Below are 23,980 nucleotides of genomic sequence, written 5' to 3' on the forward strand. Positions count from 1 at the left end.
GGCGCCAGTGGTGGAGCTGATGGCATGGTGGTGCTGATGGCATGGTGGCGCCAGTGGTGGTTTGATGGCATGGTGGCACCAGTGGTGGAGCTGATGGCATGGTGATGCCAGTGGTGGAGCTGATGGCATGGTGGGGCCAGTGGTGGAGCTGATGGAATGGTGGCGCCAGTGGTGAAGCTGATGGCATGGTGGAGGCAGTGGTGGTGCTGATGGCATGGTGGTGCCAGTGGTGGAGCTGATGGCATGTTGGTGTCAGTGGTGGAGCTGATGGCATGGTGGGGCCAGTGGTGGAGCTGATGGCATGGTGGGGCCAGTGGTGGTGCTGATGGCATGGTGGCGCCAGTGGTGGTTTGATGGCATGGTGGCACCAGTGGTGGAGCTGATGGCATGGTGGCGCCTGTGGTGGAGCTGATGGCATGGTGATGCCAGTGGTGGAGCTGATGGCATGGTGGGGCCAGTGGTGGAGCTGATGGAATGGTGGCGCCAGTGGTGAAGCTGATGGCATGGTGGTGCCAGTGGTGGTGCTGATGGCATGGTGGTTCCAGTGGTGGAGCTGGTGGCGCAAGTGGTGGAGCTGATGGCATGGTGGTGCCAGTGGTGGAGCTGATGGCATGGTGGTACCAGTAGTGGGAACTAATGGCATGGTGGTGCCAATGATCATAGAATCCTAGAATATTACAGCTTGAAGGGACCCCAGGTCATCAGGGCCTCCGGGGTCATCGGGACCCTCAAGGTCATCGTGTCCAACCCCTGCTCAATGCAGGAGTCACTAAACCATCCCAGACAGATGTTTGTCCAGCCTCTGGTTGAAGACTTCCATTGAAGGAGAACTCACCTCCTCTCGTGGCCGCCTGTTCCACTCATTGATCACTCTCACTTTCAAAGTTCTTTCTAATATCTAATCTGTGTCTCCTCCCATTCAGTTTCATCCCATTGCTTCTAGTCTTTCCTTGTGCAAATGACAATAATGATGATCCCTCTACACTGTGACAGCCTTTCAGATATTTGTAGACAGCTATTAAGTCTCCTCTCAGCCTTCTTCTATACAAAGCTAAACATTCCCAGATCCTGTAGCCGTTCCTCGTAGGACATACTTTGCAGTCCGCTCACCATCCTGTTCGCTCTTCCCTGAACTTGCTCCAGGTTTTCAATGTCTTTTTTTTAAATGTGGAGCCCAGAACTGGACCCAGTAGAAGTGATCACTGGTCTGCCTGTGGTGAAGCTTCTATCATGGTGGTGTTACTCGTAAAAGGAAATAACAGCATCCAGCACTGGCACCACCATGATCAATTCTACAACCACTGGAACATCCACGATAGCGGCTTTATCAATTGACACCACCATGCCATCATCCTGGTGCCAGTGAATTTAGTCACCATCACTGCACTGCCAGTGGTAGGAATATTGATCATGGTGGTGCCAGTCATAGTAACAAAGATGGTATTATTGGAGTGCTGGATGTGGGGAGGATGGGCACTCTAAGGAGCTACTGTAGGAAGCCACGGCGGAAGGAACCTCCAGGTAGGTTTTTGACCTGACTTGATAATAATATCATATTTATACAGGGGCACAATGCTGGGTACCCGCTGTGCCCTGGTGTCTGCTCCACGGGGAAACAAGGTTTGGCATGTTGGAATTTATCACATGTGATACTGTATTCACCCAAGAGATAAGTGACCAAATGATATATTGGCAGCTGATTGTCGTCATCTGCTTATGACACCAAACATCCACTGGGGTTATTGCAGCTAGTGAGGAGAGGCATTACTGTAAGTAAATGACCCCATCTTTCGCTATATAATATACATTCAGTTGAAACCAGAAGTTTCCATACACTATATAAAAAGATTAGGATTACCATAATTATTAATATTTGCCAAATGCCAGAATAATAAGAGAGAAAGAACGTTTTAAGGCATTTTTATTACTTACTGCAAAGTCAGAAGTTTCCATCCATTTGATTAGTATTTGGTATCATTGCCCCTTACACTGAATGACTTGGGTTAGACGTTTGGGATCTCCTTCAACAAGCTTCTCACAATCGTTGGTCGGAATTTGGGCCCATTCCTCCTGACATAACTGGTGTAACTGGTCCGGGTTTGTTGGTCACCTTGCCCTCACGGACCTTTTCAGCTTTGTTCATAAATTTTCAATAGGATTGAGATCAGGGCTTTGTGATGACCACTCCAACACATTGACTTTGTTATCCTGAAGCCCCTTTGTTACCATTTTGGCAGTATGCTTTGGGTCATTGTCTGTTTGGAAGACCCATTATCACCCAAGATTTAACTTCCTGGCTAATGTCTTGAAATGTTGCTTCAGTATTGCCACATAACCTTCTTTTCCCCGATGTCATCTATTTTGTGAAGTACACCAGTCCCTCCTGCAGCAAAATAACCCCACAACATGAAGCTGCCACCACCGTGCTTCACAGTGGGGATGGTGTTCTTAGGGTTCCAAGCTTCTCCCTTTTTCCTCCAAACGTAACGATGGTCATTATGCCCACAAAGTTCCAATTTAGTTTGATCAGACCACAGGACTCAAAAAATTAAGGTCTTTGTTCCTGTGTGCATTTGCAAACATTAATCTGGCTTTTTTATGTTTCTTTTGGATTAATGGCTTTTTCCTGGCCGAGTGGCCTTTCAACCCATGTTGATACAGTACTCGTTTCACTGTGGATGTTGACATATTCTTACCAGCTTCCGCCATCATCTTCACAAAGTCTTTTGCTTTTGTCCTTGAGTTGATATGCACATGTCGGACCAAAGCACATTAATCTCTGGGACACCGACCCCGTCTCCTTCCTTAGTGGTATGATAGCTGGACATTCCCATCTTGCTTGTACTTGTGTACAATTGTTTGTACGAATGAACGAGGCACCTTCAGGTATCATGAAATTGTACCCAAGGATGAGCCAGACTTGTGCAAGTCCACAATTCTCTTCCTGATATCTTGGCTGATTTCTTGAGACTCTCCCATGATGCTACACATAGAAACAGTGTATTTCAGGTGTGCATTAAAATACAGTGGGTACAGAAAGTATTCAGATCCCTTTAAATTTTTCACTCTCCACCATCATCAGCATCTGGTGACCACCCTTCGCCACCATCGTCAGTATCTGGTGACCGCCCTTTGCCTCCATCATTAGTATCTGGTGACCGCCCAACGCCTCGCCACCATCATCAGTATCTGGTGACCGTCTTTTGACACCATCAATATCCGGGGACCACCCTTCGCCTCCATTATCAGTATCTGGTTACCGTCTGTTGCTTCCATTAACAGTATCTGGTGTCCGCCCATCGTCAGTATCTGGTGACTGCCATTCACCACCATCACCCGTATCTGGTGACCACCCTTTGCCACCATCGTCAGTATCTGGTGACCACCCTAAGCCTTGCCACCATCATCAGTATCTGGTGGCTGCCGTTCGCCACCATCATCAGTATCTGGTGACCGCCATTAACCACCATCATCAATATCTGGTGTCTGCCCGTCGTCAGTATCTGGTGACCGCCATTCATCACCATCACCAGTATCTGGTGACTGCCCTTCACCACCATCATCAGTATCTTGTGACCACCCTTTGCCACCATCGTCAGTATCTGGTGACTGCCGTACACCTCGATCATCAGAATCTGGTGACTGCCATTCACCACCATCAACAGTATCTGGTGACCACTCTACGCCTCCATCGTCAGTATCTGGTGACCACCCTTTGCCATCATCGTCAGTATCTGGTGACCACCCTTTGCCTCCATCGTCAGTATCTGATGACTGCCCTTTGCCATTATCATCAGTATCTGGTGAATGCCCTACGCCTCCGTTGTCAGTATCTGGTGACCGCTCTACACCTCCATCACTTCTCATCACTTGCACACAGGTTATGGAGGATCTCGGCAGGAGGTTGGGCCAAACATCTTGGAGAACTTCCCTCAGATCTCCTGTGTATGAGGTTTGTGTGGATCCTTCTGTCTCTTCATGTGATCCCTGGCAAACTAAATGATGTGAGATCGGGGCTCAGGACTCCTCGTTCCTAATGATATTAGCTGGATGTTGGGGGATGTTGTCTGGCTGCAGAGTGTAATTGGAGGTGATCAGACACCTCCTGATGGTATCAGATGGTGGGTCAGTGTCTGCCGGGATTTCTCAGCTTTGAAGACATTAATTTTGGCTAAAACCACATCTCCATCTGATGAACTGCAGCCCTAGCCCTGTTGGATCCTCCACTGGGTGTCACTGCTTTGAAGACCCTCATTATTGTGCTGCTCTCTGCACCTTCAGGAACAATCTACGTCTGCTACAGGTGAATATTGTACTCCTTAGTCTGGAGACCTGCTGCCATTATCTGTTCCCTGGTCCTATGTTTTTGTGTAGAGGTGCGTAACTTGCTCTTGTTTCCATGTAGAAGGTTTGGGCTTTTTGCCCACATTTCTTTCATGTTGACAACTTCTGGCCGGACATCTCCACACAGTACATGGTGTTTCTGATCCCACTGGTCGCTGCCAGCCCTGAGCTGATGGCACTTCTGGACATCTTCAGGATGTGTCTCATCTGCTGGTCTAATTTTTCTTGGCTGACTGATGCTTTTACGGTCCTCCATGTTTCTCATTTCTTGGTGTTTCTTCAAAAGAGCTTGAACTGCACATCATGAAACCTCCCACTCTGCGAAGAAATCTTTGCTTGGGAGAGACCTTATATCTTGTTGCTGTGCTCAGTGTTGCCATGATTTATGACCTGTGACATCAAAACTGTCTTCTATAACCTCATCTTTGTGGCATAGATTGACTGCTCCTCACCCATTTGTTGCTCTTACACCCGACTATAGTCCTACAAAAGCCCTGACATTTTGGAAGCGTACATAGAAGAAATAATGAAGGAAAAGGACGATCACACTAAAATATGGATTTCACTTTGCTCGTTGTCTTTACATTTTGTTAAACAAACCAAGGAAACATGCACACACACCTGTATATATATATATATATATATATATATATATATATATATATATATATATACCTGTGTGTGAGTTACAGTATATTACAGTGTAGATCATAAGGTTTCCATCCAGTGAGATATATTACAGAGTCAGCAAATACCAGGAGATGCACTGGTGTGGGGGGAGGGGCAGGGTTCTCAGTAATATACTGGATATTATAAGAATTCTGGAGTACGATGTGCGATGACGATGGATAATTCATTGTAGCAACTCTTTGCCAGTGATCAGTCAGAGGGGTGTCATGACACGCCTAAGATAAGACTATCTATCCATTAACATGTGTTTAATGTGGAACCGTAATGGGGTCACACCCACACCCCTGAAGCTAAAGACAGAAGCAAATAGCGTGCTGCGACTCTACATTATCAGGCTACTGAAATATAGAGCAAGAAAGGCAGGAAATGTAAAAAGCCTCATCACTAAGTCATTAGTCCAAATCTTGTGGCCACAAGTCAAATTCATATAATCACCAGTGCATATTGTATAGTCACAAGTCCAAATCCAGTGTAGACCTCTCACCTGTATAAACTTTTTGCCAGGTTGTACCTTCTACGAATATTTACACACCAACATATATATATATATATGTATATATATATTTACAGTATATATATATAGTTTCATTGCAGCCATTTGGTAAATTTAAAAAAGTTCATTTTTTTCTCATTAATGTACTCTCTGCACCCCATCTTGACTAAAAAAAAACTGAAATGTAGAAATTTCTGCATATTTATTAAAAAAGAAAAACTCAAATATCACATGGTCATAAGTATTCAGACCCTTTGCTCAGACACTCATATCTAAGGCCCATGCTGTCCATTTCCAGCTATGTTTAAATTGATAGGACTTGATTTGGAAAGGCGCACAACTGTCTATATAAGACCTCACAGCTGACAGTGCATGTCAGACCAAATGAAAATCATGAGGTCAAAGGAACTGGCCAAGGAGCTCAGAGACAGAATTGTGGCAAGGCACAGATCTGGCCAAGGTTACAACAGAATTTCTGCAGTACTCAAGGTTCCTAAGAGCACAGTGGCCTCCATAATCCTTAAATGGAAGAAGTTTGGAACCACCGGAAGTCTTCCTAGACCTGACCGTCCAGCCAAACTGACCAATCGTGGGAGAAGAGCCTTGGTGAGAAGGTAAAGAAGAACCCCAAGATCACTGTGGCTGAGCTCCAGAGATGCAGTAGGGAAATGGGAGAAAGTTCCACAAAGTCAACTATCACTGCAGCCCTCCACCAGTCGGGCCTTTATGCCGACGGAAGCCTATCCTCAGTGCCAGACATATGAAAGCCCGCAAAGAGTTTGATAAAAAACACACGAAGGACTCCCAGACTATGAGAAATAAGATTCTCTGGTCTGACGAGACGAAGATAAACCTTTGTGGTGATAATTCTATGTGTGGAGAAAACCAGGCACTGCTTATCACCTGCCTAATACAGTTCCAACAGTGAAACATGGTGGTGGCAGCATCATGCTATGGGATGTTTTTCAGCTGCAGGGACAGGACAACTAGTTGTCATTGAAGGAAACATGAATGCGGCCAAATACAGAGATATCCTGAATGAAAACCTCTTCCAGAGTGCTCTGGACCTCAGACTTGGTGGAAGGTTCACCTTCCAGCAAGACAATGACCCTAAGTACACAGCTTAAATAACAAAGGAGGGGCTTAAGAACAACTCTGTTCTGGTCCAGCCAGAGCCCTGACCTAAACCCAATGGATCATTTCTGGAGAGACCTGAAAATCGCTGTCAACCAATGTTCACCATCCAACCTGACGGAACTGGAGAGGATCTGCAAGGAAGTCTCATGGTTGTACTAGCTCAAAAGGGGCTTCTACTCAATACTGACCAAAGGGTCTGAAGACTTATGTCAATGTGATATTTCAGTTTTTCTTTTTTAATAATTTTGCAGAAATTTCTACATTTTTGGGTTTGTTTTCAGTCAGGATGGGGTGCCGAGTGTACATTAATGAAAAAAAAATGAACTTTTTTGAATTTACCAAATGGCTGCAATGAAACAAGGAGTGAAAAATTTAAAGGGGTCTGTACCCACTGTAGGTGGCCCAGGACAAGGGAAATATATTTGGGGCTCAGGACAAAGGACATATGGGGCCCACGACAAGGTACAGATGGGACCCAGGACAATTCACACATGGGACCCAGGGCAAGAGACATAGGTAACCCAGGTCAAGGGCAATATACATTGGACTGAGGACAAGGGGCATATGGGGCCAAGGACAAGGGTAATGTATATAGGGCTCAGGACAAGGGACATATGGGGCCCAGGAAAAGGGACAAATGGGTGCCATAACAAGAGGACAATGGACATATGGGGCTCAGGACAAGGGGAATATTGGGCCAAGGACAAATGACATAGGTGGCCCAGGACAAGGGGAATTTATATGTGGCTCAGGACAAGGGACATATGGGGCCCGTGACAAGGGCAATATATGTGGGGCTCAGGACAAGGAGATTTTACTATGTTGGGCTCAGGACAAAGGGCATATGGGGCCTAGGACAGGGGGAATATACAGTTAGGTCCATATATATTTGGACACAGACAACATTTTTCTAATTTTGGTTACAGACATTACCACAATGAATTTTAAACAAAACAATTCAGATGCAGTTGAAGTTCAGACTTTCAGCTTTCATTTGAGGGGATCCACATTAAAATTGGATGTAGGGTTTAGGAGTTTCTGTTCCCTAACATGTGCCACCCTGTTTTTAAAGGGACCAAAAGTAATTGGACAGATTCAATAATTTTAAATAAAATGTTCATTTCTAGTACTTGGTTGAAAACCCTTTGTTGGCAATGACTGCCTGAAGTCTTGAGCTCATGGACATCACCAGACGCTGTGTTTCCTCCTTTTTGATGCTCGGCCTTCACTGCGGTGGTTTCAGTTGCTGTTTGTTTGTGGCCTTTCTGTCTGAAGTTTAGTCTCCCCTTCATGACCTTGCCGTTTTTTGCAATTCTGACCAGTGTCCCTTTATGAGGTAATAACTCAGGAACGCTTCAACGGATCCTAGCGATTCTGAGATTGTTTTTTCGTGACATATTGGGCTTCATGTTAGTGGTAAATTTAGGTCGATAATTTCTGAGTTTATTTGTGAAAAAAATGGAAATTTGGCAAAAATTTTGAAAATTTCGCAATTTTCACATTTTGAATTTTTATTCTGTTAAACTAGAGACTTATGTGACACAAAATAGTTAACAAATAACATTTCCCACATGTCTACTTTACATCAGCACAATTTTGTAAACAAATTTTTTTTTTGCTAGGAAGTTATAAGGGTTAAAATTTGACCAGTGATTTCTCATTTTTACAACAAAATTTACAAAACCATTTTTTTTAGGGACCACCTCACATTTGAAGTCAGTTTGAGGGTTCTATATGGCTGAAAATACCCCAAAGTGACACCATTCTAAAAACTGCACCCCTGAAGGTGCTCAAAACCACATTCAAGAAGTTTATTAACCCTTCAGGTGTTTCACAGCAGCAGAAGCAACATGGAAGTAAAAAATGAACATTTAACTTTTTAGTCACAAAAATGATCTTTTAGCAAAATTTTTTTTATTTTCCCAAGGGTAAAAGGAGAAACTGGACCACGAACGTTGTTGTCCAATTTGTTCTGAGTACGCTGATACCTCATATGTGGGGGTAAACCACTGTTTGGGTACATGGTAAGGCTCGGAAGGGAAGGAGTGCCATTTGACTTTTTCAATGAAAAATTATCTCCATCGCTAGCAGACACCATGTCACGTTTGGAGAGCCCCTGTGTGCCTAAACATTGGAGCTCCCCCACAAGTGACCCCATTTTGGAAACTAGACCCCCCAAGGAACTTATCTAGAAGCATAGTGAGCACTTTAAACTCTCAGGTGCTTCACAAATTGATCCGTAAAAATTAAAAAGTACTTTTTTTTCACACAAAGTTTCTTTTAGCCTCAATTTTTTCATTTTCACAAGGGCAACAGGATAAAATGGATCCTAAAATTTGTTGGGCAATTTCTCCTGAGTACGCCGATACCTCATATGTGGGGGTAAACCACTGTTTGGGTGCACGGCAAGGCTCGGAAGGGGAGGCGTGCCATTTGACTTTTTGAATGGAAAATTAGCTCCAATCATTAGCGGACACCATGTCGCGTTTGGAGAGCCCCTGTGTGCCTAAACATTGGAGCTCCCCTACAAGTGACCCCATTTTGGAAACTAGACCCCCCAAGGAACTTATCTAGATGCATAGTGAGCACTTATAACCCCCAGGTGCTTTACAGAAGTTTATAACGCAGAGCCGTGAAAATAAAAAATAATTTTTCTTTCCTCAAAAATGATTTTTAGCCCAGAATTTTTTATTTTCCCAAGGGTAATAGGAGAAATTGGACCCCAAATGTTGTTGTCCAGTTTGTCCTGAGTACGATGATACCCCATATGTGGGGGTAAACCACTGTTTGGGCGCACCGCAGGGCTCGGAAGGGAAGGCACGCCATTTGGCTTTTTGAATGGAAAATTAGCTCCAATCATTAGCGGACACCATGTCACGTTTGGAGAGCCCCTGTGTGCCTAAACATTGGAGCTCCCGCACAAGTGACCCCATTTTGGAAACTAGACCTCCCAAGGAACTAATCTAGATGTGTGGTGAGCACGTTGAACCCCCAAGTGCTTCACAGAAGTTTATAACGCAGAGCCGTGAAAATAAAAAATAATTTTTCTTTTCTCAAAAATGATTTTTTTAGCCCACATTTTTTTATTTTCCCAAGGGTAACAGAAGAAATTGGACCCCAAAAGTTGTTGTCCAGTTTCTCCTGAGTACGCTGATACCCCATATGTGGGGGTAAACCACTGTTTTGGCACACGTCGGGGTTCGGAAGGGAAGTAGTGACGTTTTAAAATGCAGACTTTGATGGAATGCTCTGCGGGCATCAGGTTGCGTTTGCAGAGCCCCTGATGTGCCTAAACAGTAGGAACTCCCCACAAGTGACTCCATTTTGGAAACTAGACCCCCAAGGGAACTTATCTAGATGTGTGGTGAGCACTTTGAACCCCCAAGTGCTTCACAGAAGTTTATAACGCAGAGCCGTGAAATTAATAAATGTGTTTCCTTTCCTCAAAAATATTTTTTTAGCCCAGAATTTTTTATTTTTGCAAGGGTAACAGGAGAAATTGGACCCCAAAAGTTGTTTTCCAGTTTCTCCTGAGTACGCTGATACCCCATATGTGGGGGTAAACCACTGTTTGGGCACATGCCGGGGCTCGGAAGGGAAGTAGTGACGTTTTGAAATGCAGACTTTGATGGAATGGTCTGCGGGCATCATGTTACGTTTGCAGAGCCCCTGATATGCCTAAACAGTAGAAACCCCCCACAAGTGACCCCATTTTGGAAACTAGACCCCCCAAGAAACTTATCTAGATGTGTGGTGAGCCCGTTCAACCCCCAAGTGCTTCACAGACGTTTACAATGCAGAGCCGTGAAAATAAAAAATCATTTTTCTTTCCTCAGAAAAGATGTTTTAGCAAGCAATTTTTTTATTTTCACAAGGGTAACAGGAGAAATTGGACCCCAATATTTGTTTCCCAGTTTGTTGTGAGTACGCTGATACCTCATATGTGGGGGTAAACCACTGTTTGGGCGCACGTCAGGGCTCGGAAGGGAAGTAGTGACATTTGAAATGCAGACTTTGATGGAATGGTCTGCGGGCGTCACAATGCATTTGCAGAGCCCCTGATGTGCCTAAACAGTAGAAACACCCCACAAGTGACCCCATTTTGGGAACTAGACCCCCCAAGGAACTTATCTAGATGTGTGGTGAGCACGTTCAACCCCCAAGTGCTTCACAGAAGTTTATAACGCTGAGCCGTGAAAATAAAAAATAATTGTTCTTTCCTCAAAAATTATGTTTTAGCAAGTAATTTTTTTATTTTTGCAAGGGTATCAGGAGAAATTGGACCCCAACAGTTGTTGCCCAGTTTGTCTTGAGTACGCTGGTACCCCAAATGTGGGGGTAAACCACTGTTTGGGCGCACGTCGGGGCTTGGAAGGGAGGGAGCACCATTTGACTTTTTGAACGCAAGATTGGCTGGAATCAATGGTGGCGCCATGTTGCGTTTGGAGACCCCTGATGTGCCTAAACAGTGGAAACCCCTCAATTCTAACTTCAACACTAACCCCAACACACCCCTAATCCTAATCCCAACTGTAGCCATAACCCTAATCACAACCCTAACCCCAACACACCCCTAACCACAACCCTAACCCCAACACACCCGTAACCCTAATTCCAATCCTAATCCTAACCCTAATCCCAACCCTAACCACAACTGTAACCCCAACACACCCCTAACCCTATCCGTAACCCTAACCACAAGCCTAATCTTAACCCTATTTCTAACCCTAGCCCTAATTCCAACCCTAACTCTAATTCCAACCCTAACCCTAAGGCTATGTGCCCACGTTGCGGATTCGTGTGAGATTTTTCCGCACGATTTTTGAAAAATCTGCAGGTAAAAGGCACTGCGTTTTACCTGCGGATTTACAGCAGATTTCCAGTGGTTTTTTTGTGCGGATTTCACCTGCGGATTCCTATTGAGGAACAGGTGTAAAACGCTGCGGAATCTGCACAAAGAATTGACATGCTGCGGAAAATACAACGCAGCGTTTCTGCACGGAATTTTCCGCACCATGGGCACAGCGGATTTGGTTTTCCATAGGTGTACATGGTACTGTAAACCTGATGTAAAACTGCTACGAATTCGCAGCGGCCAATCCGCTGTGGTTCCGCGGCCAATCCGCTGCGGATCCGCAGCCAAATCCGCACTGTGTGCACATGCCATAACCCTAACCCTACCCCTAACCCTACCCCTAACCCTACCCCTAGTTCTAACCCTAGTTCTAACCCTAACCCTAGTGGAAAAAGAAAAAAAAATATTTTCTTTATTTTATTATTGTCCCTACCTATGGGGGTGATAAAGGGGGGGGTTTATTTATTATTTTTTTTATTTTGATCGCTGTGATAGAACCTACCACAGCGATCAAAATGTACTTGTAACGAATCTGCCAGCCGGCACATTCTTTGGGCGCACTGAGCATGCGCCCGCCATCTTGGAAGATGGCGGCGTCCAGGGAGAAGACGGACCGACTTCGGGAGGCTCGGTAAGTATGAGGGGGTGGTGGGGGGGTGGATCGGAGCACAGGGGGGGGATCGGAGGACGGGGGGAGTGGACAGGAGCACGGGGGAGCGGACAGGAGCACAGGGGAGCGAACAGGGGGACGGAGGGGGGTACCGGACAGAACGGAGGACTGGGGAGGAGATCGGGGGCGGTGGGGGGGGGCCAGAACATGATTTCCAGCCATGGCAGATGCTATTGCAGCATCGGCCATGGCTGGATTGCAATATTTCACCATTTTCATAGGTGAAATATTGCAAATTGCTCTGATTGGCTGTTGCACTTTCAACAGCCAATCAGAGCGATCGTAGCCACGTGGGGGCAAAGCCACCCCCCCTAGGCTGAAGTACAACTCCCCCTCTCCCTGCAGATCGGGTAAAATAGGAGTTAACCCTTTCACCCGATCTGCAGGGATGCGATCATTCCATGACGCCACATAGGCGTCATGGGTCGGGAAGGGGTTAACAAGTGAAATGCTGCTCAATTGGGTTGAGATCAGGTGACTGACTTGGCCATTCCGGAATATTCCACTTCTTTGCTTTAATAAACTCCTGGGTTGCTTTGGCTTTATGTTTTGGGTCGTTGTCCATCTGTAGGATGAAACGACGACCAATCAGTTTGGCTGCATTTGGCTGGATCTGAGCACACAGTATGGCGGCTCTGAAGACCTCAGAATTCATTCCTGTGTCACATCATCCATAAACACTAGTGACCCAGTGCCACTGGCAGCCATGCATGCCCAAGCCATCACACTGCCTCCGCCGTGTTTTACAGATGAGGTGGTATGCTTTGGATCATGAGCTGTACCACGCCTTCGCCATACTTTTCTCTTTCCATCATTCTGGTAGAGGTTGATCTTGGTTCCATCTGTCCATAGAATGTTCTTCCAGAACTGTGCCGGCTTTTTTAGATGTTTTTAGCCTTTTTCTTCTTGATGCTTATGAGTGGCTGCACCGTGCAGTGAACCCTCTGTAGTTACTCTCATGCAGTCTTCTCTTTATGGTAGATTTGGATATTGATACGCCGACCTCCTGGAGAGTGTCGGTCACTTGGTTGGCTGTTGTGAAGGGGTTTCTCTTCACCATGGAGATTATTCTGTGATCATCCACCACTGTTGTCTTCCGTGGGCGCCCAGGTCTTTTTGCATTGATGAGTTCACCAGTGCTTTCTTTCTTTCTCAGGATGCACCAAACTGTAGATTTTGCCACTCCTAATATTGTAGCAATTTCTCCGATGGGTTTTTTCTGTTTTCGCAGCTTAAGGATGGCTTGTTTCACCTGCATGGAGAGCTCCTTTACCGCATGTTTACTTCACAGCAAAACCTTCCAAATGCAGCACCACACCTCAAATCAGCTCCAGGCCTTTTATCTGCTTAATTGAGAATGACATAACGAAGGGATTGCCCACACCTGTCCATGAAATAGCCTTGGAGTCAATTGTCCAATTACTTTTGGTCCCTTTAAAAACAGGGTGGCACATGTTAAGGAGCTGAAACTCCTAAACCCTTCATCCAATTTTAATGTGGATACCCTCAAATGAAAGCTGAAAGTCTGAACTTCAACTGCATCTGAATTGTTTTGTTTAAAATTCATTGTGGTAATGTCTATAACCAGAATTAGAAAAATGTTGTCTCTGTCCAAATATATATGGACCTAACTGTATATAGCGCTCAGAACAAAAGACATTTGTGGCCCAGGACAAGGGACTATGGGGGACCTAGGACAAAGGGCATATGGGGCCCAGAAAAGGGACATATGGGGCTCAGAACAAGTGCAATATAGGGCTCAGAACAAGTGACATATGGGGCCCAGGACAAGAAGCATATGGGATACAGGACAAGGGACATATGGGTCCCTGGACAGGGGGCATATGGAGACCAGGACAAGGGACATATGGGGCTCAGGACAAGGGGAATATTGGGCCCAGGACAAGTGACATAGGTGGCCCAGGACAAGGGAAATATATATGGGGCTCAGATCAAGGAACATATAGGGTGCAGGACAAGGGCATAAGGGACTGAGGACAAAGGGCATATGGGGACAGGGCAAGGGACATGTGGGGCCCGGGACCTGGGGCATATGTGGCCCAGGACAAATGACATAGGGGGCCCAGGACAATGGACATATGTGGCCCAGGACAAGGGGCATATGGGACCCAGGACAATGGACATATGGGGCCCAGGAAAAGGGGCCAATGTGGCCCAGGACAAAGGACATAGGGGGCCCAGGACAAGGGCCATATGGAACCCAGTACAAAGGGCATATGGTGCCCAGGACAAGGGGCATATTGGACCCAGGGAAAGGGACATATGGGGCCCAGGACAAGCTGAATATATATGGGGCCCAGGACAAGCTGAATATATATGGGGCCCAGAACAAGCGGAATATTTATGGGGCTCAGGACAAGTGGCATATGGGGCACAGAACAAGGGACATATGGGACCCAGGACAATTACAATATGGGACCCAGAAAAAGTGACATATGCGAGCCAGGATAAGGGACACATGGGGCCCAGGACAAGTGGCATATAGGACCCATGACAAGGAGAATATAGGGCTCAAGACAAGGGGCATATGAGGCCCAGGACAATGGGCATTTTGAATCCAAGACAAGGGATATATGGGACCCAGGAAAAGGGGCATATGGGGCCCAGGAAAGGGGCATATGGGGCCCAGGACGAGCGGAACATTTTTGGGGCCCAGCACAAGTGACATATGAGGCACAAGACAAGGGGCATATGGGGCCTAGAATATGTGGCATTTGGGATCCAAGACACGGGGCATTTGGGGTCCAAGACAAGGGGCATATGGGGCCAAGGTCAATGGGCATATGGGGGCCAGGACGATGGACGTATGGGGCTCAGGACAAGGGGATTATTGGGCCCAGGACAAGTGACATAGGTGATCCAGGACAAGGCGAATATATATGGGGCTCAGGACAAGGGACATATGGGGCCCAGGACGAGTGGAATATTTTTGGGGCTCAGGACAAGTGTCATATGAGGCCTAGTACAAGGGCATATGGGGCCCAGGACACGGGGCATTTGGGATCCAAGACAAGGGACATATGGGACCCAGGACAATTACAATATGGGACCCAGAAAAAGTGACATATGCGACCCAGGATAAGGGACACATGGGGCCCAGGACAAGTGGCATATAGGACCCATGACAAGGAGAATATAGGGCTCAAGACAAGGGGCATATGAGGCCCAGGACAATGGGCATTTTGAATCCAAGACAAGGGACCCAGGAAAAGGGGCATATGGGGCCCAGGAAAGGGGCATATGGGGCCCAGGACGAGCGGAACATTTTTGGGGCCCAGCACAAGTGACATATGAGGCACAAGACAAGGGGCATATGGGGCCTAGAATATGGGGCATTTGGGATCCAAGACAAGGGGCATTTGGGATCCAAGACAAGGGGCATTTGGGATCCAAGACAAGGGACATATGTGGCCCAGGACAAGGGACATATGGGGACCAGGACAAGGGACATATGGTACTCAGGACAAGGGAAATATTGGGCCCAGTACAAGTGACATAGGTGGTCCAGGACAAGGGGAATATATATGGGGCTCAGGACAAGGGACATATAGGATGCAGGACAACTGTCATATGAGACCCAGGACAGGGGACGTATGGGGCTCAGGACAAGGGACATATGGTGCCCATGGCAAGGGGCATATGGTACCCAGGACAAGGGGCATATGGGACCCAGTACAAGGGGCATATGGGGCCCAGGACAAGGGGCATATGGAGTTCAGGACAAGTGCAATATGGGACCCAGGACAAGCGGAATATATATAGGGCTCAGGATGAGTGGAAAATTTATGGGGCCCAGGACAAGGACATATGGGGCTCAGGACAAGTGCAATGAGCCCAGAACAAGGGACATATGGGGCCCAGGACAAGTTGCATTTGAGATCCAAGACAAGGGACATATGGGACCCAGTACAAGGGAAATATTGAACTCATGACAAGGGACATATGTTGCCCAGGACAAGGGGCATTTGGGATCCAATAAAAGGAACATATGGGGCCCAGGACAAGGGGTATATGCTGCCCAGAAAAGGGGCATTTGGGGCCCAGTATAAGGGGCATATGGGACCCAGTACAAGGGGAATATTGGGCTCATGACACGGGACTTATAGGTCCCATGACAAGGGGCATATATTGCATAAGTGGCATTTGGGATCCAATACAAGGAACATATGGGGTCCAAGACAAGGGGCATATGGAATCTAGGACAAGGGGCATATGGGGCCCAGTACAAGGAGCATATGGGACCAATGACAAGGACATATGAGATCTAGGACAAGGGGCATATGGGACTCAGAACAAGAGAAATATGGGGCCCAGGATAAGACATATGGGGCCCAGTACAAGGGGCATTTGGCATCCAAGACAAAGGACATAAGGGGCCCGGGACAAGGGGCATATGGGGACCAGGACAGCAGGACAGGGGACATATGGTGCTCAGGACAAGGAAAATATTGGGCCCAGGACAAGCGGAATATATATGGGGCCCAGGACGAGTGGAAAATGTATGGGTCTCAGGACAGGTGACATATGGGGCCCAGGACAAGGGGCATATGGGGTCCAGGACAGGGACATATGGAGCCCAGTACAAGGGGCATATGGGACCAATGACAAGAGGCATATGGGGCTCAGGACAAGAAAAATATGGGGCTCAGGACAAGGGGCATTTGGGATCCAAGACAAAGGACATATGGGGCCAGGACAAGGGACATAGGGGCCCAAGATAGGGGAACATAGGGTCCCTGGATGGTGGGCATAGGAGACAAAAAGAAGAATATAGAGGCTCAAGATGGGGCAAAATAGAGTACCAGGATGGGGGACATTGTTAATTAAAGGAGCCAGATTGAGGGAATTTATTACTGTATGGAGGCCAAAAGTAGGAACATACATTAGTTTATGGTGGCAAGTGGGAGACATAATTACTGTAGGGGTCAATTAGGGTTATTATTACTGCTGTAACATAATTTACTTTATACAATACTGTTTTCCATGGGGGGATAAAAAGGGAGGTCCTGTTACCTTGAAGGGCCGCAATATTTTTCATTAGGCGTAGTGTATAATCAGGGAATATGTTCTGCAAGCGGTGCTCTAGATAACTGTGTGTTATTTTCTGCAGAGACAAGTCCTGGCTGGAAGAAGTGCTGGAGGTCTGTGCCTGATGAAGAATAAAAGCGAATATAAAGGACTTTAACTAAAGATGTCACCGGTGAGTCAGTGTGTTACTTGTACACTGACACTATAGACTGTATACTACATACATAACTCCTGTGTATAATGTCACCGGTGATCACTGTATTACCTGTACACTGACACTATATATGCAGGGCTCCTGTGTATAATGTCACCTGTGATCACTATATTACCTGTACACTCACACTATATACAGAGCTCCTGTGTATAATGTGACCGGTGATCACTGTATTACCTGCACACTGTACACAGAGCTCTTGTGTATAATATCACTGGGGATCACAGTATTACCTGTACACTATACACTATAAACAGAGCTCTTGTGTATAATGTCACCAGTGATCACTGTCACGGATCCCACCACCGTGCTGCCACCAATATGTCACAACAGATCCTGCCGTGCTATGTCAGGGATCTCACCAATATGTCACAGTTCACGGGGAAGATACCTTTATCATCCCCACCAGTTCGTTTAGAGCATGGAGAGACAAGTTAGTAATTTTATATTTTACTCCAAAAAAGGTAGGCAGTGTTTACAAAATAGAAAAAGATATTATAAAGGAGACAATATAATATGTACAATACAAATTACAAATAAAATGGGATTAAAATTGAAAAGAACACTTACAGGTCGTTCAGATCATTTCATATCCACATGGCTGGCCGTATTCTGAGGAGGAGGAGGGGCCACATCTAGATGCATGCCACACATCTGTATAGCCACTACTCCCCTGACAAAAAGACACTGCAAGAATGCAATCTCACTAAGTCATTCTTAGCCCAAAACCCAGGCACTCCCCCTGCTTGACATAACTTAGAGGCTGACACCTCCCCTTTACTTAGAATATGAAAACTATTTTTTCTACCTAACTCGCTGTATGAATCTCATACTCGAAATACACCAGGTTCCCGAGGTGTACCACGTCGGGGCGATTCTTTTAAGTGTAAGGCGTACTTACATGAACCGCTTAAGGAGCAATCCATGCTTTGCACTTGTTGCGTTTAGCTGCTAGCGCTTTCAGTAAGTGATAGATCTATCACTGAACATCCGGAATATATAATTCTTATATCTCTGGCCCGGATCGGTGCCACTATATATCACATTAATAGAACAAAGAATCTCAACAATGAAAGTACCAGTTTTGGCCAGTATTTGATAGGAGGGGGGAATGAGGAGTCTAGGGAGAATTGTCTGTCCAGCATAGAACCATAAAAATTCTTCAAGGAGGGGTTTAGGATTTGCGTGCGCACACACACAAGCAGCAGGCAGAGAGAGAAGAGAGGGGGACGGAATGGCCCACAGCGTGTGTCTTGTAAAGTTACGTAGATACTCAAACATGGCATATTCACATTATCGTGACAATCACTGTATTACCTGTACACTATACACTATATACAGAGCTCCTGTGTATAATATCCCTGGTAATATCACTCCCACCAGCCTCCTTTATACTGAGTGGGGGGCTGGTGGGAGCCCTTATACTGAGTGGGGGGCTGGTGCGGTCTTTATAGTGAGTGGGGGCTGGTGGGTGCCCTTATACTGATTGAAGGCTAATGGGGGCTCTAATGCCGAGTGGCTATTATACAGATCATACTTTGCCGGCGGTACTGTGGGGTCATCATACATGTACACATAGATACATAACATGCTCTTAAATGTGTTCATATACACACATATAAATACTTAGCGTGTATCACAAAAGTGAGTACACCCCTGACATTTTTGTAAATATTTTATTCTATCTTTTACTGGGATAACACTGGAGATCTGTCTGTGATACAATGTAGTCAGCGCGTGGCTCGTGTAACAGTGTAAAGAACTCAACACAGCCATCAATGTGTAAACTGCTGGCTACAAAAGTGAGTACATCCCTCTCAGTGAACATGGCCAAATTGTGCCCAATTACCCGTGTTCCCGCCCCGGCGGCATGTGACTCGTTAGTGTTACTAGGTGTCAGGTGTAAAGGGGGAGCAGGGGTGTAACATTCAGGGTCAATGGTCTCATATTCTCACACCGGTCTCTGGAGTCATTGCAGCGCCCCAGAGTCCTGGTCGTTGCAGTACTGATGCTCCGCCGCTAAGGGGGGCTATGGTACATCTGATGGCACTGAAGGAGTTCTTCTGACCAGGTATCACAGTCACCAATACACTTCACAGTCTGGCCTCCAGGGGGAGCTAAGGGTTCTATGTATTAGGCCACTCCTCACAATCTGGTAAAACTGGGGGTTAGGCAGGAAGTTAGACAGAAGCTGACTGGGAATCGAACAGGCAACACCCTGTGGCAGAGGGTGTTGCGGGGAGAGACTCAGGGGGGTCACTGTCAGGGGTGGGACCCTGACAGAGGCCTAGCGAACAGAGAGAATGTTACGGGACCGCGCCTGCACGAGATAGCGGCGGTACCCCAAGAAAGGATAAGAAGCGAGGTTCATTGTGCTGAGTGAGAAACGAGATCAACGCAACAAGGAGAAATACCAGTAGGAGTCGTGCTGTAAGACGAGGCAACATCCTACTGAGGCGCGCAGCCGGTGGCCGGAACGTCGAGGAAGTACTAGGCTCCAAGCAATACTTCAAACCTACGGCAGGACAGTCAGTTATAGGCGAGCTGTCTCACACAAATCACCTACGAAGACATAGGGGGCAACAACAGGAGAGGGGCGACACTAGGGTCCAGGAAGAGCTCCGAGCCTACCCGTCATACGGGTGCGTCCTAGCCATATCATCTGGGGGACGAAGAAGAACATCATAATCGAGTTGTGAGGGAACTTCAGAAACAGACACAACAGTTGTGGGGACTATCCCGTAAGCACAGCAGGGGAGGACCACAACACACAAGCGCTAGAAGGTAGGCACAGATTTCCACCTGCAAAGGGAACTCTGTAGGTGCCATCGGACCGGCCGGACTTGCGCAGCCTGGTTAACCGTATTCCGGACTGAGGATCCTGAAGCCTTCAGTAAAGAGGTAAAGAGACTGCAACCTGGTGTCCTTGTTATTTACTGCGACCCGCACTGCACCACCACAATATCATCACCATACCTCCACCTTCATTGTACGCCCCTCAGCAGGGTCACGGACCGGGCCTAGCCACCGTGACAACCCCAGAAGAGAGACTCAGAGGCCCGGTACCGGGTACCCCTCGGCCCTGCGACAGTGGGGGCGCTGCAACTTGGCATCACGAACAGGATCTACTTAAGCCTGAAGAATCAGGTCATGTGTGCCTTGGAACTGTGATTTATTGTGCTTGGACTGTGACATTGCAAAGACTGTGTATTGCCACTTGCCGCCAGAAGTTCCCGCCAAAACCGCCGCCATTACAGCGCTAAGGGGAGCGCAGGAGAAGAAGGGCGCGGAGTGGGCGTAGGCAAGCTGAAAAGCGCGAAAGACAATGGCCGCCCAGTCTAAGTATTTCTGCCCCTTGAGGACGTGTCCGTCAGCAGCCGAGATCCGCCTCCTAATTCTCAATGGAGGGCGGAGACAAAGAAAGCGAAACCGCCCACGAAGGAGAGAGCGGGAAAAGGACGAGGAAGGAGTCGTCAGCGACATGGAGGACGCCATGGCTAGCCACCCGGAGCGTGGGGCCGGAGTGGATGAGCTCGGCGACCAACTCCGGCGGACGCAGCTGAGCACTGAGGCCGGGTGGAAGAAGACCTTCATCGGGAGCCTCATCAGCCGTCTGTTGGCAGCCTCGTCTGGTCCGGAGTAAGAAAGAAGTTCCAGTGCTCCGAGGCCAGAAGGCAAGGCCCTGCTGGAAAGCGAGATGCTGCAAACGGAGATGACAACGCCGCAGCGCAAGGCCCTGCAACCAGCGTTCCAGATCCCAGCGGAGACGGAGCAGATTGGCACCGGAAGGACCGCATCTGAAGCAGGTATGAAGAATGACCCTGCCCCGCCAGCAGAGGACTTGCTGATAGGCCCCGTTGCGGCACCCCCTCTCCCTGGGACCTATAGACTCCAGCGCCATACACCCGGGGATCAGGCCCCGGGTATGGAGCACTTCTTAAAGGCCCTGATCTCGCCGATCACCCTGCCGGGCGAAGTCTATGCGGAGCTACGGCCGCCAGAGCAGGAGTAAACCTCGGAAACCTGAAACTGTATATAGTTATTTAACTGTTTGTCTTCCTGCTTTATTGCTGCTGCAACCCGATTAGGGTTAACTCTTAAAGGGATCCCTTTGTTTACCCGGGATCCCTTCTTCTGCTTTTTGTTTTGTTTCCTGTTTTATCATTGTTGAAAGAACTGCTGGATCATGAACACTGCATGATTACAAACTCCTTGTAAATAGTTTGCACCTTCTTAAAGGTGCCCTCTACTGGTTTTATAAAAGAAAGGACACTTTGCGAAGAAACTGTTCCTGGAAGCAGTACCGGAGTCCTTGCTGCGTATGGACTTGCAGCTTGAGAAGTTGCACTACCTCATAGAGACTTGGTTCCTTCTTAAAGGGAACGTTCATCGATAGCACTTAAAGAATGATTATGCTTTAAAAGAAAGTATTAATAATGCTTACGTATAAAAAAGTTATATGTAGTGAGCTAGTTAATTGTGAGAAATGTTTAATAATGTTGCTAGAAGAATGAGGACAGGAAGTAAACCCGTACGGGGTTAGTCACTGAGTCCTCCTAGGAGCCATACAGAGATGGCTCCGCGGTCCTAAAATGAGAGATGGGTGATAAGTTCTATACTGTGTATAGTAGTAGAAAGGCAGTAGGCCCGGGCAGAAAGGGGCAGTCCTGTAATAGAACGAGAGGCGGTAGGCCTGGGCAAGTAGACAGGCGGTCCTGCAGATGTAAAGATGGAAAATGAAGAAAAAGTTGATTAGCCTTATAATGTTTTATAAGAAGGTCTTTAGTGGATTTAGCGTGTACGTCCTTAAAGGCAATGTTAAACTATTGTTCAGAAATTTGCACTAAGTAGAATACCCGGTTGGGTAAGAAAAGTTATTTATAGTGTGTTATTTAAAATATTTAACCATGTTTTGTAACGTTCAAGTGTCCTCACCTCCCATAAAGGGAAGCTCTGTTCAAACTTGCTTATTGTTATTGCATTTCAAAATTGTATGTATTTTTGCTGACATGTATTGTTGTTTTCTTCCCAGTCCAGGAGTACTGGATTTAACCGGGGGGGAGTGCAGCGCCCCAGAGTCCTGGTCGTTGCAGTACTGATGCTCCGCCGCTAAGGGGGGCTATGGTACATCTGATGGCACTGAAGGAGTTCTTCTGACCAGGTATCACAGTCACCAATACACTTCACAGTCTGGCCTCCAGGGGGAGCTAAGGGTGCTATGTATTAGGCCACTCCTCACAATCTGGTAAAACTGGGGGTTAGGCAGAAAGTTAGACAGAAGCTGACTGGGAATCGAACAGCTAACACTCTGTGGCAGAGGGTGTTGCGGGGAGAGACTCAGGGGGGTCCCTGTCAGGGGTGGGACCCTGACAGAGGCCTAGCGAACAGAGAGAACGTTACGGGACCGCGCCTGCACGAGATAGCGGCGGTACCCCAAGAAAGGATAAGAAGCGAGGTTCATTGTGCTGAGTGAGAAACGAGATCAACTCAACAAGGAGAAATACCAGTAGGAGTCGTGCTGTAAGACGAGGCAACATCCTACTGAGGCGCGCAGCCGGTGGCCGGAACGCCGAGGAAGTACTAGGCTCCGAGCAATACTTCAAACCTACGGCAGGACAGTCAGTTATAGGCGGGCTGTCTCACACAAATCACCTACGAAGACATAGGGGGCAACAACAGGAGAGGGGTGACACTAGGGTCCAGGAAGAGCTCCGAGCCTACCCGTCATACGGGTGCGTCCTAGCCATATCATCTGGGGGACGAAGAAGAACATCATAATCGAGTTGTGAGGGAACTTCAGAAACAGACACAACAGTTGTGGGGACTATCCCGTAAGCACAGCAGGGGAGGACCACAACACACAAGCGCTAGAAGGTAGGCACAGATTTCCACCTGCAAAGGGAACTCTGTAGGTGCCATCGGACCGGCCGGACTTGCGCAGCCTGGTTAACCGTATTCCGGGCTGAGGATCCTGAAGCCTTCAGTAAAGAGGTAAAGAGACTGCAACCTGGTGTCCTCGTTATTTACTGCGACCCGCACTGCACCACCACAATATCATCACCATACCTCCACCTTCATTGTACGCCCCTCAGCAGGGTCACGGCCCGGGCCTAGCCACCGTGACAACCCCAGAACAGAGACTCAGAGGCCCGGTACCGGGTACCCCTCGGCCCTGCGACAGTGGGGGCGCTGCATCATCATGGTAAAGAACGCTCTGAGGATCTGAGAAAAAGACTTGTTACTCTATATAAAGATGGCCAAGGCTATAAGACGATCGCCGACACCACGACACTGAGCCACAGCACGGGGCCCAGATCATACAGTAGTGTAACTGAGTCGCCCACCAGGGCAATGGGGATACTCGGTACCGGGTCCGGTTGCACTTAAAGGGAATTCATGTAGAAAAGCTGCGGAGACACCATCACGTGTTTCTCAACGTAAGCAATGAATAGCCAGGTCTTTCACCGGGAAGGAACAACCACGGGAAGGGCAGCATCCAATAAAGGAAAACCACCTATGCCAAAACAT

The 23,980-nt window shown here is 47.3% G+C and overlaps 1 protein-coding gene across 1 annotated transcript in view; it reads right to left on the reverse strand.

Annotated features, from left to right (window-relative positions):
- Positions 1–23,980, reverse strand: part of TFR2 (transferrin receptor 2) — a 112,672-nt gene that overhangs the window by 72,821 nt on the left and 15,871 nt on the right. The window lies entirely within an intron of this gene.

This window comes from Ranitomeya variabilis, chromosome 5 (assembly GCF_051348905.1).
Source record: "Ranitomeya variabilis isolate aRanVar5 chromosome 5, aRanVar5.hap1, whole genome shotgun sequence".
NCBI classification, from domain to species: domain Eukaryota; kingdom Metazoa; phylum Chordata; class Amphibia; order Anura; family Dendrobatidae; genus Ranitomeya; species Ranitomeya variabilis.